At 43.8% G+C, this 13,403-nt stretch overlaps 1 long non-coding RNA gene across 2 annotated transcripts in view; it reads left to right on the top strand.

Annotated features, from left to right (window-relative positions):
* Positions 1 to 13,198, top strand: part of LOC142559673 (uncharacterized) — a 37,685-nt gene extending 24,487 nt beyond the window's left edge. Inside the window, exons 2-4 of one of the 2 annotated variants that reach the window (XR_012823195.1) lie at positions 7,832 to 7,985; positions 12,942 to 13,065; positions 13,133 to 13,198. This is a non-coding gene — a long non-coding RNA (uncharacterized LOC142559673). Of the gene's footprint in view, positions 1 to 7,477; positions 7,986 to 12,941; positions 13,066 to 13,132 lie in introns of those variants that run through there. The other variant, XR_012823194.1, reaches the window with a different exon arrangement.
* Positions 13,199 to 13,403: the final 205 nt, after the last annotated feature.

The raw sequence follows: 13,403 nt of genomic DNA, 5'->3' as shown, positions 1-13,403 counted from the left end.
CGGTTAATGCATCCATCAGCTTCAAATCGAAGGGCTTCTGGAGAGTGAACCGTTCCTCTTACTCATTGAATACCTTCGCATTTAATTGCAATGAGCTAGGTCGTGTACAAATGTTTGCTGCCGCAGACACATACTACTCCTCCTGCTGCGAAAACTTACTCCCGGACGATATTGTCCTTGAACCAGCAGGTCGGGATTCCATAGCAAGGCACTGGCCTGCGTGTTATCGTACATATTTTCCTGTCGAATTTCTTTCTTGGCATTCTTGTAAATCTCTGTGGTCCTTATACTGTTTTCATCCTCTGAGTCGAATTTACTGTCCCCGTTTCTCTCACTTCCTTTTAGTGAATCCCGACCTTTTATTTACACTTGCAATCGCCCTATACCTCGGTGGAAACTTTCTTGACTTCTTGCATTCTGTCTGCGCGCTTATGAGGTACAGATATCTGGGCTTTAATGTTGACCATTTATTTTGCTCCGTGTAGCTGAATGTCTTGAAAACTACTTTTGATCCAAGCTTATTTAACTACAAACGACACCCAACCACTTTTACGCTGTACAACCCAATCTGTGGTTTTACCGTGGCCCAGAAGGCCAACTGTCCTTCTGACCTTTGGATTGGTACATTGGTAGGTTCTGTATAAGTCATACTTTAAGATCTGTATTGACGCATTTTACTCTGAGAAATTCAGTTATTTCAGTAACGTCTCTGAGCTGTAAGGAGGGTTTGCGTAGTTCAGCAGTCGCCGTTCGGAATGATTTTTTCGCTTACAAGGCGGTCGAGACTGGCGCTAGACGCCGAAAACAGATTTTCCGTGGCACGGGCCATTAACGATATCGCGTCAATAAATAGGGGATTCACGACCACGAAGTATACACCATAGATGCTGGCGAGCGCACCGTCGACCGCTGATGGCATTGACGCCGAAACACCTACTAGAGCACATGCACTCGATCGCTGTCTCAGGCTGCCAAGGAGAAACTGCGGGAAGGCAAATGATGAGGCGCGTGTCTTCTTGCAACCGACTTCGGGAATAGGCCGCAAGAAGGACGGGTGGGCGGAGAAAGAACTGCTGCTTGTTCGTTCTTCAATTTGTTCGGGCTCTTCGTTCACACTGACAATCATCTTCGATGGTTTCTGCAGAATTTTGATATCGATTGAATATGCTTGTGATATGCTGGTCAACTGATACCACGTGATTAGTGGTCTCGGGATTCACTTGAATCATCATCATCATCATCATCCTCCTCACGCCCAGTGGAGGGCAAAGTCCTCTCCCATACTTCTCCAACTACCCCGGTCCTGTGCTAATTGTGGCCACGTCGTCCCTGCAAACTTGTTAATCTCATCGGCCCACTTTAATTTCTGCCGCCCCTACTATGCTTCCCTTCCCTTGGAATCCAGTGCGTAACGCTTAATGACCATTGGTTATCTTCCATCCTCATTGCATATCCTACCCATGCCCATTTCTTTTTCTTCATTACAACTAAGATGTCATTAACTCGCGTTTGTTCTCTCACACAATGTGCTATTTTCCTATCCCTTAACGTTACACCCATCATTCTTCTTTCCATAGCTCGTCGCGTCGTCCTCAATTTAAGTAGAACCCCTTTCGTAAGCCTCCAGGTTTCTGCCCTGTACGTGAGTACCTGTAAGACACAGCTGTTATACATCTTTCTTTTGAGGGATAATGGCAACCTGCTGTTCATGATCTGAGAATGCCTGCCTAACGCACCCCAGCCCATTGTTAGTCTTCTGGTTATTTCAGTCTCTTGATCCGGATCCGCAGTCACTACCTGTCCTAAGTAGATGTATTCCCTTACCACTTCCAATGCCTCACAACCTATCGTAAACTGCTGTTCTCTTCCGAGACTGTTAAACATTAGTTTTCTGTAGATTAATTTTTAGACCCACTCTTCGGATTTTCCTCTCCAGATCAGTCAGCATGCATTGCAGTTGGTCCCCTGAGTTACTATGCAAGGCAATATCATCAGCGAATCGCAAGTTACTAAGGTATTCTCCATTAACGTTTATCCCCAATTCTTCCCACTCCACGTCTCTGAATACCTCCTGTAAACATGCAGTGAATAGCATTGGAGAGATCGTATCTCCCTGCCTGAAGCCTTTCTTTATTGGAATTTTGTTAGTTCCTTTATGGAGGACTACGGTGGCTGCGGAGCCGCTATTGATATCTTTCAGTAGTTTTACATGCGTCTCGTCTACACCCTGATTCCGCAATGCCTCCATAACTGCTGAGGTTTCGACTGAACCAGACGCTTTCTCGTAATCAATGAAAGCTATATATAAGGGTTGGTTGTACTCCGCACATTTCTCTATCACGTAATTGATAGTCTGAATATGGTCTATTGTTGAGAAGCCTTTACGAAATTCCGCCTGATCTTTTGGTTGACAGAAGTATAAAGTGTTCCTGATTCTATTTGCAATTACCTTAGTAAATACTTTGTGGGCAACGGACAGTAGGTTGATCGGTCTATCATTCTTCAAGTATTTGGCGTCTCCTTTCTTACGGATTAAAATTATGTTGCCGTTTTTCCCAGATTCCGGTATGCTCGAAATCATGAGGCATCGCGTATACAGGGTAGCCAGTTTTTGTAGAACAATCTGCCCGCCATCCTTCAACAAATATGCTGTTGCCTAATGCTCCACAGCTGCCTTCTCCCTTTCCATAGCTCCCAAGGCTTTCTTTATTCTTTCCGGCGTTACTTGTGAGATGTCAATTTCATGTAGAGTATTCCCTCTTGCATTATCGTCGTCTGTGCCACTGGTAGTGTCTCAATCTTTATAGAACTGCTCAGCCACTTGAACTATCTCATCCATATTAGTAATGATATTGCAGCCTTTGTATCCCAACACATACATCTGACTCTTGCCTATTCCTGGTTTCTTCTTCACTGTTTTTCGGCTTCCTCAATTCCTGAGACCATGTTCGATTCTATCCATATTATACTTCCTTATGTCAGCTGTCTTACGCTTGTTGAATAACTTTCAAAGTTCTGCGCGTTTTGTTCTAGCTGTAGGGTTAGTGGCTTTCATACATTGGCGTTTCTGAATCAGATCTTTCGTTTCCTGCGATAGCTTACCAGTATCCTTTCTAGCGAAGGTACTAGCGACTTCTTTTGCACACTTCTTAATGATGGCCATAAGATTGTCGTTCATTGCTTCAACACTTAGGTCCTCTTCCTGAGTTAAAGCCGAAGGCCTGTTCTGTAGCTAGATCGGGAATTCCTCTATTTTCCCTCTTAGCGCTAACTCATTAATCGGCTTCTTATGTACCAGTTTCTTCCGTTCCCTCCTCAAGTCTAGGCTAATTCGAGTTCTTACCATCCTATGGTCACTGCAGCTCACCTGGCCGAGCACGTCCACATCTTGTATGATGCCAGCATTTGCGCAGAGTATGAAATCTTTTTCATTTCTAGTCTCACCTATCGGGCTCCTCCACGTCCACTTTCGGCTAACGCGCTCGCGGAAAGAGGTATTCATTATCCGCATAATATTCTGTTCCGCAAACTCTACTAAGAACTCTCCCCTGCTATTCTTAGTGCCTATGCCTTATTCCCCCACTGCTTTGTCTCCAGCCTGCTTCTTGCCTACCTTGGCATTGAAGTCGCCCATCAGTATACTGTATTTTGTTTTGACTTTACCTATCGCCGATTCCATGTCTTCATAGAAGCTTTTGACTTGATGGTCGTCATGAGTGGATGTAGGGGCGTAGACCTGTACGACCTTCAATTTGTACCTGTTAATAAGTTTCACAACCAGACCTGCCACCCTCTCGTTAATGCTATAGAATTCCTAAATGTTACCAGCTATATATTTCTTGATCACGAATCTAACTCCCTGTTCTCGTCTCTCCGCCAAGCCCCGGTAGCACTGGACGTGCCCGCTTTTTACCATAGTATATGCTTCATTTTTTTTCTCCTAACCTCAAAAAGCCCTATTATATCCCATTTAATGCCCGCTATTTCCTCCAATAGCAATCCTAGACTCGCCTCACTACATAACGTTCTAGCGTTAAACATTGCCAATTTCAGATTCCAATGGCGGCTTTTCCAGATACAGATATTCTTAGCACCTTCTGCTGCGTCACACGACTGAAGGCCGCAGTGGTCAGTTGCTTCGCAGCTGCTGGGGAATGAGGGCCGGGGTTTGATTATTGTATTCATATAGGAGGTTGTGCCCAAATACTGCACTTGGGTGGCCAGTTCTGCTCCGGCGAGGGAGTGCGTTATCGGTTCTGGTCACCCGGATCAGGTCGAACTCCAGGACTGTTTAGACAATTCAATGAACATGCGGATGTCTTAATGTCTTTCTTTCTTCTGTATTAATCTGGTGGAAAATTGCCCGGCACCGGGATTTGAACCACGGTCCTTTTGCACGCGAAGCGGATGCTCTACCCCTATGCCACCGCCCCCTAATATTTATTATATGCGGATTAGCTCATGAGTATAAGATAAGGTGTCTTGTCTTGTATATAGATACCAGGGCTCAGTTGTTGTAAAGTGCTATGTGAAGTATCTCGAAGTTGCATATTATTCTCACCATTGTCACACTTCTAAATGTAAAAAAAATAAGCTTACATGATGACAATTCGACAGTGGTTCTTGTGTGTGGAAGGCCTGTGAGTCATTATTCGGATTTGTAATACAGGGCTCATCATTGCACTTAAATGGCCTCCATCTACTTGATAGGCGCTTCGACGGATGTAGTTTCGTCATAGATGGCTAATTATTCATCTACTGTGCAGCAATTACAGCTCCGCAAGACTGCAAATGCAAGCGGTACACTGTTAAAAAAAAGGTAAAATTACGGAACATCCTATGGGACCGCAGCCGCACGAACGCCGTAGTGTCCGCGTCCTGTAGGGCTTCAACGGCTCCAAACCCGTTTCACAACGGAATCTTATTTTGGGGTATGATAAGTAGGTATATGTATTGAGACTTATCTGGTGAGTACCTTTATTGTCTGCGATTGCAGGACGCTTATCCTATATACATTTGGGTAATGCAGCATTAAAGCTTCAATCGAATTAACTTCTTACTCGGAACTTGCGCGACGACGCCCGACGACACCACGGCGCGAAAGAACACCGCCAGGCGCACGAAGGCCCAATTTCTGTCGTGGTTTCGAATTCGCGTGCCGCGGCGGTTGCGTCCCGGCGGCAAATTTTATTTACAGCGTTTTTCGCTGCTGTAAGGTGCAACCAGCGGTGTAGACTATACGGCTCCTCTGTCAAAGGATTGCACATTAAGTTTGAATGAGCTTGAGATCTTTGTTGGGGCGGAAAGCTGTTCATCTGCGAATCACTGACGCACCACCCGCCCGTGCGCCTGCCTTTCTATAATGGCATGCTTCCTTGCTATAGGTTAATTTTTCAGACGACATGCTAGTGCTTTTGTGACGTTCAAACGTAGACATACGTTCTGGGCATGCAACTGAACGGCTTAGCTTGCGCTCTCGCCCTGAAAATTAAAATGTGTCGCCGAATCGCCGACCTGTGCTGCTCAGTATACGAGCTAGAACGCGCAGCGGCTTTGCCACGCGCTTGAGCGTAGTAGCTCGTACTGAGCGCGATAGTGTGTTTTTTATGTGCCTGTGGCCCTGTGCTGTGGTGATTTACGTAGTGTGTCGTTGCACGAATTTGTATGGGTAATGACGGCGTGATCATGTCTCTTGTGTATACCTGACCACTGCTAAAAACGCGCGCAAGTGCGGCTAGAGATGCCACCCACGCCTCACACTGGCGCACCGGCGTTAGATGACGTGCCGCTGCTCACAACGTGTTCGACTAACGCTGGAAATAAATTCGCAAGTCAGCTGCGGTCATCACAGCACGATTATTTTATGTTGAGGCATCGCTCACCATTTCCAACGGTGGCGGAAAGCGAGGCGCTAATAAGGCTGCGCTACATCGACAAAGACACCATTCGTAGCCACTCGCCAGCCGGCACGGGTTAGATACCTTCAGAATCGCCACTGCGAAGATGACTCGGTGAATTCCTTTCGTGTGTGCGTCGAACAGGACTTGAGCAGCGGCGCGCCCGACGCGTGTTCTTAATGACAACAACGGCGCTCCAGTAGACAGCGCGTATGAAAACGTGTATGGCATGTCTGGCCACTCGCTCGCATGTTGTTAACGGATCTGAGGTCTGTAATTCAGCGTTCTAGAGAGGCTCGAGGAACTGTCTAAGTCGCGGCGTGAGACAATCTTTTTTACAGATGCCCTGCGCAGAAATTGTGGATAATGGGCCACAATTCCAGTGGCAGTGAGTTCACGTGCCAGCATGAGCTAGAGGCAATGATGGAAAAGAGTTCGCATAAGTGAGGGCCGGTTAGCGGGTCGACCTGAGTGAACGCCAGTGAGCGTGAGCGCATGTGAATTCAAATCTGAATGGGGAAGAATGTGAATTGAGTGCCTGAGGGAATGCAAGTGTGAGCGATAGTGTAACTGCCCGAGAGCTAGTTCAGTGTGATGGTGACTGTTACTGAGTGTCCTAAATGAGTGTGAGTAAACTATGTGTAGTGCTTCTCAGATGCTGCAGACATGTACGTGAATGAGTGTCTCTTTCTGAGAGCGTGAGTCAATGTGATGCCTGATTGAAAAAGTGCGAGTCGATATCCTTTTTCCAATAAGTTTGCATAGCCGGAAGTAGGAGTGGATATGTCTGTAAATTAATTTTCTACCTCTCTGAGAAAAAGTTAACGCTGCTGAATGTGCATTTGTGAGCATGATAGGAACATGAAACTTGTCTTTATTTAAGAAAAACACAGAATTATATATACTACACTATCATTTTCTGAAGACTGAGAAAACTGAAATACATTTCCTTTCATTGCACACAGCACTTTGCAGGTATAGCTGTACCCTGTGTTTTTAATTAATTTTATGAGAAATAATTTAAATATGCACTCTTATTAAACATCTTGTGTTTAGCATGTGCATTTAAGTGCTATAAAGCCTTTCAAGTATTTGGGTGTTCCCTTTCATAGTGCTCGAGTAGGTGCATAGACATGAGTGTTAGCCTGATCGAGTTGAACGAGCACATGCCTGAACATTGTCCCCCTTTCATGAGATGCTTAGCCACTATAACAGCATGCCTGCACTCGTCGCTTATATTGTTCATCATTACTTAAAAAGGACTGTTAACTCTCCGAAACATGTAACCAAATTATCGCGCCAATGGAAGTAGATGTCTTAGTAGAAAGTATAGAAATGCTTTTTTTTCATGGCATGTTTTATAAATATGAACATTTCATTACTGTTTTGAATGATGATTTAACCTTACGGTACAAATAAATAAATAAGACAAATAATAATAATAAACGTGCTTTACCTACAACAATGTTTTCATAACACCCTTCACTGTGGGGTTATGAGGATATTGATAATGTAGTAATGACCTTAAAATGTGCAATACCTCTTTATTATAGATGAGACACCACTGCAAGAGGTGAAGCAAAATTTTCCGAACATTGGAAGCGTTCTTCGAGCACACCTCGTACCATGAGGCGTCATCAACAGATGTAGAATGCAATGTTTCTGGCTGTGCGGCTGCTATAAAAAATTACAACACAATGCAAAGCCATACCACAAGGTGTCATTCTCGACTGCCACACTGTAGCGCAATCAACTTTCAAGCTTCAACCAAGCCTTGCTCTGTTGAGGGCTGTGGCGAAAAATGGACAGTAAAACAGCCTTAAGGAACACCTGACAGGGAGCGTGCGGACTGCTGTTTGTTGCCCAATTGATGGATGCTGTGGCAAACTGAGGACATGGACGTCACCGAAAAACCATCTCTCCCTATACAACAGGGAAAAAAGCAACGAAGTAGACGCAGCAAATATGCCTGAAAAGGAATGTGGAACCTGACAGGTGACAAGGATGCCGCATCGGTCGGTCGGTATTATACCGATTGTGGTGTCGTAATTCAAAGATGATCTCGGCCAACTCGTACAAGTACATGAGGTAAGAGCAGGTGTTAACATGCATGCATTGTATGCAAGTCACATGAGAACAAGGTTTAGTCGGTTCTTGGGGTGTAATGTTGGCAATGAGTCATTCGTTAGTGGTCATTTTTTTTATTTCCGCTGCATAAGTGAAAGATTGATTATTTTGCTTTTTTTACAGTTGTATGTGGCTATACCTTGAATGTACACCATGATGTGCAGCCTGTAGTTATGTTTTACAGTAGTTTTCAAATACATAACACACGCAATAATAAAGCTCTCCGTTTACTCCAATCCCGCAAACTCGCCGCCAAACAAATTACAGGTGTCTCCTAAAAACTTACACTAGGTGCATTAAACGCTTGAAAATCCCAAAAGGCCTTAGAATTAAGGGGAGATGTGTCCTCGGCTCATTACCCTTCAGACTGTTATTGAAGTGCAATGTTTTCTTAGAAAGTGAGTCGCTGGTTGTGTGAAGCAGTACTGTTGAACTGCGTCTCTCAGTCCTGTGTAAATTTTATTCTTGGGTAATCTTATGAGGGACTAACTGCCTTTGAGTCATGTTAGTCCTATCAGTGCAAAAGGCATTCTTTAACTGTAAATAACAGGCAGTGCAGAAATTTCAGTGTGTGAAACAAGGGGCTTCAGAGAAATTTATTTCTTGGCAGTACTGCTGGTCCCTACCTTGTTTATTGCTATGCCTCTTTCGAACTACTTGACATCACTGACTTTGTGGACCAGGCTACCTCCTTGAACATTCTGCTACAGATTTCACAAGACCTATTTAGCTTCCAGGATATTAGAATAGAATTTTAGAAGGTGCCTTTCACGATATGCATACCTTACCAGATTCTAATTTGCTGAATCGTCTGTACTTTTTCATTAAAGGCTTCTTGCCTACCATAACATGCACTCTTGCAAAGCTTGGCAGGCCTGTAGCATTTAAGTGTGTGATGAAACCCTGGTCAGGACCTATGCGATGATAAATTTGATTTCGCAATAATATTGTTTCTTAAGCAATATGGGCAATGAGTTGTAAAGAATGAGTGAGGTTCTCAACAGAGAAAACGTAAGTGTATGTCTCAACAATAATGTCACAAGAACGAATTTTCATAGCCTTGGAAAGTAAGAGCAATGCATGATAGGCCAGAAGGTATAGGACGTTGTAAGAGAATACAGTTACCTTGGCCATCTAATGATTGTAGAACCATTTTGCAAAGGAAAAAGAAATTAGTAAGAGAATAAGTATAGGCTGGAGTGCACTTGGCAGGCACTGCCAAAGTGATGAAGAGCAGCTTACTAATTTCTCTCAAGAGAAAGGTACATCATCCATGTATTCCGCCAGTGTTCACCTATGGTTTTGTAAGTTTGAAGGTAAGGAAGAAAGTTGAAACAAAACTGAGGAATGTGCAACGAGAGTACTGGAATGAAAAAATTACACGGTGTAGAAGAGAGCTGGTTGGGTTAAGACCAGATGGAAGTTGGTGAAATTCTAGTTGACAGCAAGCGAAACTGATGCAGGTGGGCAGATCATGTAATGCACCAGAGTGACAACCAGTGGCCCTTAAAGGTATAACAGAATGGATACCGAAGGACGTGAAGCACAGTAGTGGTTGCCAGTGACTGAGATGGGATCATGAGATTAAGAAATTCACAGGAGTAATGTAGGTGCTTATGGAACTAAAGGAACGCTGTGGATTGAACGCGTTGGGCAAGGCCTTTGTCTGGCAGCAGACATACAATTGGCTGATGATGAATCTCTGCCTGTTATCAGCAATGAGTCTTGGGTACAATTTTCTTGCTTTAGTTCATTTTATGCCCGTTGCTTCAGAAAGACACCATGCAAATGGCCAGTATTTTATCATGCAATCAACGTTCAAACAAATATACTGCTGTGATGCATTTTTCCATGACTTCAATACAACAGTACATTGTGCCTAAAAAGAAGGCAGTTGCAAAAAAATTATTGTATTTGCTACACTGCAAGGCTGGAAGTAGATTTTTTTTAGCAAGGCTGATAACATATGACGAGGGGGGCACTGTTACTGTAGAGCCTCAGAAGGGATAGAATTTTCTTCATTGAGCCAGAAAATCTGTGTTCTGTTGACTTCTGGAAACAAAATTTCTTCTTTTGGCATTTCTGTCACTGAAGTTGATCTCATTGATTCGCTTAGCTTTGTGCGTGGAATTCAGGACCAGTGTAACACTTGGTTAATGACTGTGAATGTCTGCTAAACTTCTCCAATTTCTTTCCAGAAACATTGGTCTTACCCCTCTTCTAACTACATTATTAATACAACAAAAACTTCCTTACCTTATACTTTTCTATTTCTAGGAACCAATCGAACCCATGATCTTTCATGCTCAAAACGCATTATAAGATGACAGGGTTTGCCTGTGCAAGCCATGGAACATGGCATGAAAGCACCAGATCCGCACTTCTCTTTCACAGGCATTGCTAGGCCGTTGTTTGACCGATTGCTAATTAAACGCTTTGCAGTGGTGATATCATTGGTAGAGTGTCGTCTTACACATACGCCAGCGGGCGTCACTCCACACAAGGCAAGGCGTAAGGGAGGAGTGACTAAGCAGCACGGCACGCATGCTTACATTATAGGGCGCTCGGTTCATTTTCATGACGTGCGAGCTGTCACAAAGAAAGAAGACGAAGTGGCATGGGGTGCACACGCCGAGCGTTTCAAAGAGCTGGCTGGCTTTGGATACAGAGAAGTATGTATGGGATTGCGGCCTAATTGTTAGAGCACCGGGATGCTGCGCTTGACATCCGAGGTTGCATTCCACGGTCAGGTACACAATATGGTCACGTGGTAGTGACGTCAAAGAACACAGTAGCAGTACTGTGAAAGGCAAAACTAGCTTTTATTGGGCGAACCTGTGCCCACAAAACAGGCTACACTTAAAGCACAACGAGAGCGGCGAACACAGTCGGCGATCGTCGAAAACCTGATCAGCGGATCAAGCGCGTGGGCTTTTATACAGCAGTCGTCGAATGTTCCAGACTAATCGTTCGGGCCCGCGTGCCTTCCACAAAGTTCTACACCATTCGCGTCACGCGATGAAATCAGATAACACAAGGCTCGGCGACAACAGACAGTGGATAGAAGCATCGATAACTTTCCAGAAACTTCGGATACATGCAGGCGCGTCCCGCGCTGTGCGATAACATTTGTTAGGCGGCGAAACGTGGTCGCCCAATAAAGATAAGTACATGTGTCAATATTTTCTTTTTACACGGGGCTGCATGAGTAGGCTTCATCCATAAAACTTCGGTTGGGCTAGTTGGACATCGTATTGTGAGGTGGGAAAATTCCAGTGCAAACATCCAGGACAACTGCTTGTCTCGTCACTTTGTGGTGGTCCTGGGTGTTTGCTCTGGAATTTTCCCGCCTTACAAGACTTCACCCAGAAAAAGGCAAAATCCAGGTTGGTCGGGTAACAGTGCTTCCGCACTAATGTAAGCAAAGACGTTACCTGCTTTCTTGATTACTTGCATCGTAGCTGGATAGTCGCATCACTTTCTGTAAAACTACTAGCATATTCGACAATTAAAGTGCGATCAAAAAATAGTCCAGTTCAGTCTGCTACCCTCAAATCTATTCCAAGCCCTACAGCTATATTTGCTTATTACGAGTATTTCTACTACTGCATCATGTCCTTACAGACTACCTTTCACGACTTGGAAATAAGACAAAAAATTTAATTTTTTTTAATTTGGAGTTCTTCCTCTCTGAACTGCAATATCGCCTGTACATTGCTACTGCACCGTTGCACATCCAGCATCTTCCGCATCCATCTGCCGCCTGCTCATACTTCTTTGTACCCGAAAACTTTTGTTCAGACGGCCGCCGATCAAACTGTACCATTTCAAGGCCACTATAGAAGAAATTTTCTTTATCAAACAGAAGCCCGCCCGTCATGTAATACTCTGACAGAGGTATTTGAGGAATTACTAAACTATTTGAACACAGCAAACAGTGGGTATTCCACAGAGCTAAGACGGAACACAACTATGTATTGCCATAGATAAACTTTACTAGCTTGTTCAATGGCCTTGCTTTCGATAACATGTGCCATATAGCGCTAAGAACAAGGGTGGATATAGATGACCTACTTGCTTTAAAATGTGTGCTACAGTTGGCAGTTCTCAACTTTTTTTTCTGTAAAAGTTCCTTCTATCCAAGACTGGCCAAGGTAGCACTTCAAGGCAACACTGCATGGTATTATCTTGTCTGTTATGCCCTGCCATTTTTACAGCTTAACCACAAAAAGCCGGTAATGGTGGATTGAAGGAAGCATGTGAGGCTAGGCAGTATAGTTTGCAAGTTGTGTCTGCAAGTTACAGTGACATGTATTGGTGTGCTTAACCTCCCTTACCCTTATTGTACAGATAGCATTGCCTGTAAACAATATTGCTCAAGAAAATGAACACAACGTAGATTTATTGGACTAGTGTCCTTGGGGTTCTATTTTCATTATACCGATTTTGACTTCTCCATCAGGAAGACATGCCATCTTTAATTTTTGCTTCGTTTTACATTGAAAGTAGCACTTTTTTGCTAAGATTTGGCAGTTTCAAGCTGAAAGTTATCATAATCATATCATTTCTTGCATATAAAAGAACAAAGGTTTCAGTTGGTCCATAACTCATTATGCCTGTTAACAATGCAGGCACAAATATTCATATACAAGCTGCTCCTTACATGGATACCGTCATGGCGGCACATATTTCCATCGCAGTGTGGAATAGCCTAGCATTAGTGCCAAGATTTGGAAAGATGATTGTCTGTAGCAGATGGAGATCTGTGTGTATCTACTGGTAGAGGCCGATATTACGTTCCAAGCTTAGTAGAGGATGCGGAACCAACCTGGAATTATAATTTATTTAACAGAATGGCTTTTTTGCGTGGCTGTTTTTAATTGCATTTGTCACCTGCCTATCTCACTATCATTCCAGATACCTCGTCGGCATATCATGAGAGGAGGGCACACGCCAGCAAATGAAAACGAGCAAAGGTGGCCGCTCGAAAGCTCTGGCAGCGAGCGCAGAGATTGCGTCATTCAAGAAGAAATGGAGCTCTGTGAGTCTGTTATTTTTGCTTCGTTTACTTCAGGTACTGACTTAAATTTCCTGCGTTTCATTTTCAGCTCCGCTGATGGCCGAAAACAGGCTCATGTTCTCGCTGAGGTTCATGTTCTATGAATACACAATGGAAAATTGACCTTCTTGTGCTTGTCTTTTTTTCAAAGACTATCCTGAGTATACATATAACCTTTATGAAGTATCAATTATTCTGCATGAAACACATTTGGCGGAGTTAGAAAAGGAGAAAGCTCACCAACAAAAGTTTAGCTCCTAATTCTCATTCAAGAACCAAAAAGCTGGTTTTGTTCATTAGTCTGGTTAACATCTTTATTG

Source organism: Dermacentor variabilis, chromosome 10 (genome assembly GCF_050947875.1).
Source record: "Dermacentor variabilis isolate Ectoservices chromosome 10, ASM5094787v1, whole genome shotgun sequence".
Taxonomy (NCBI): Eukaryota; Metazoa; Arthropoda; class Arachnida; order Ixodida; family Ixodidae; genus Dermacentor; species Dermacentor variabilis.
Note: the sequence above shows the minus strand (reverse complement) of the source record. Positions and strands in the feature narration are given on the sequence as shown.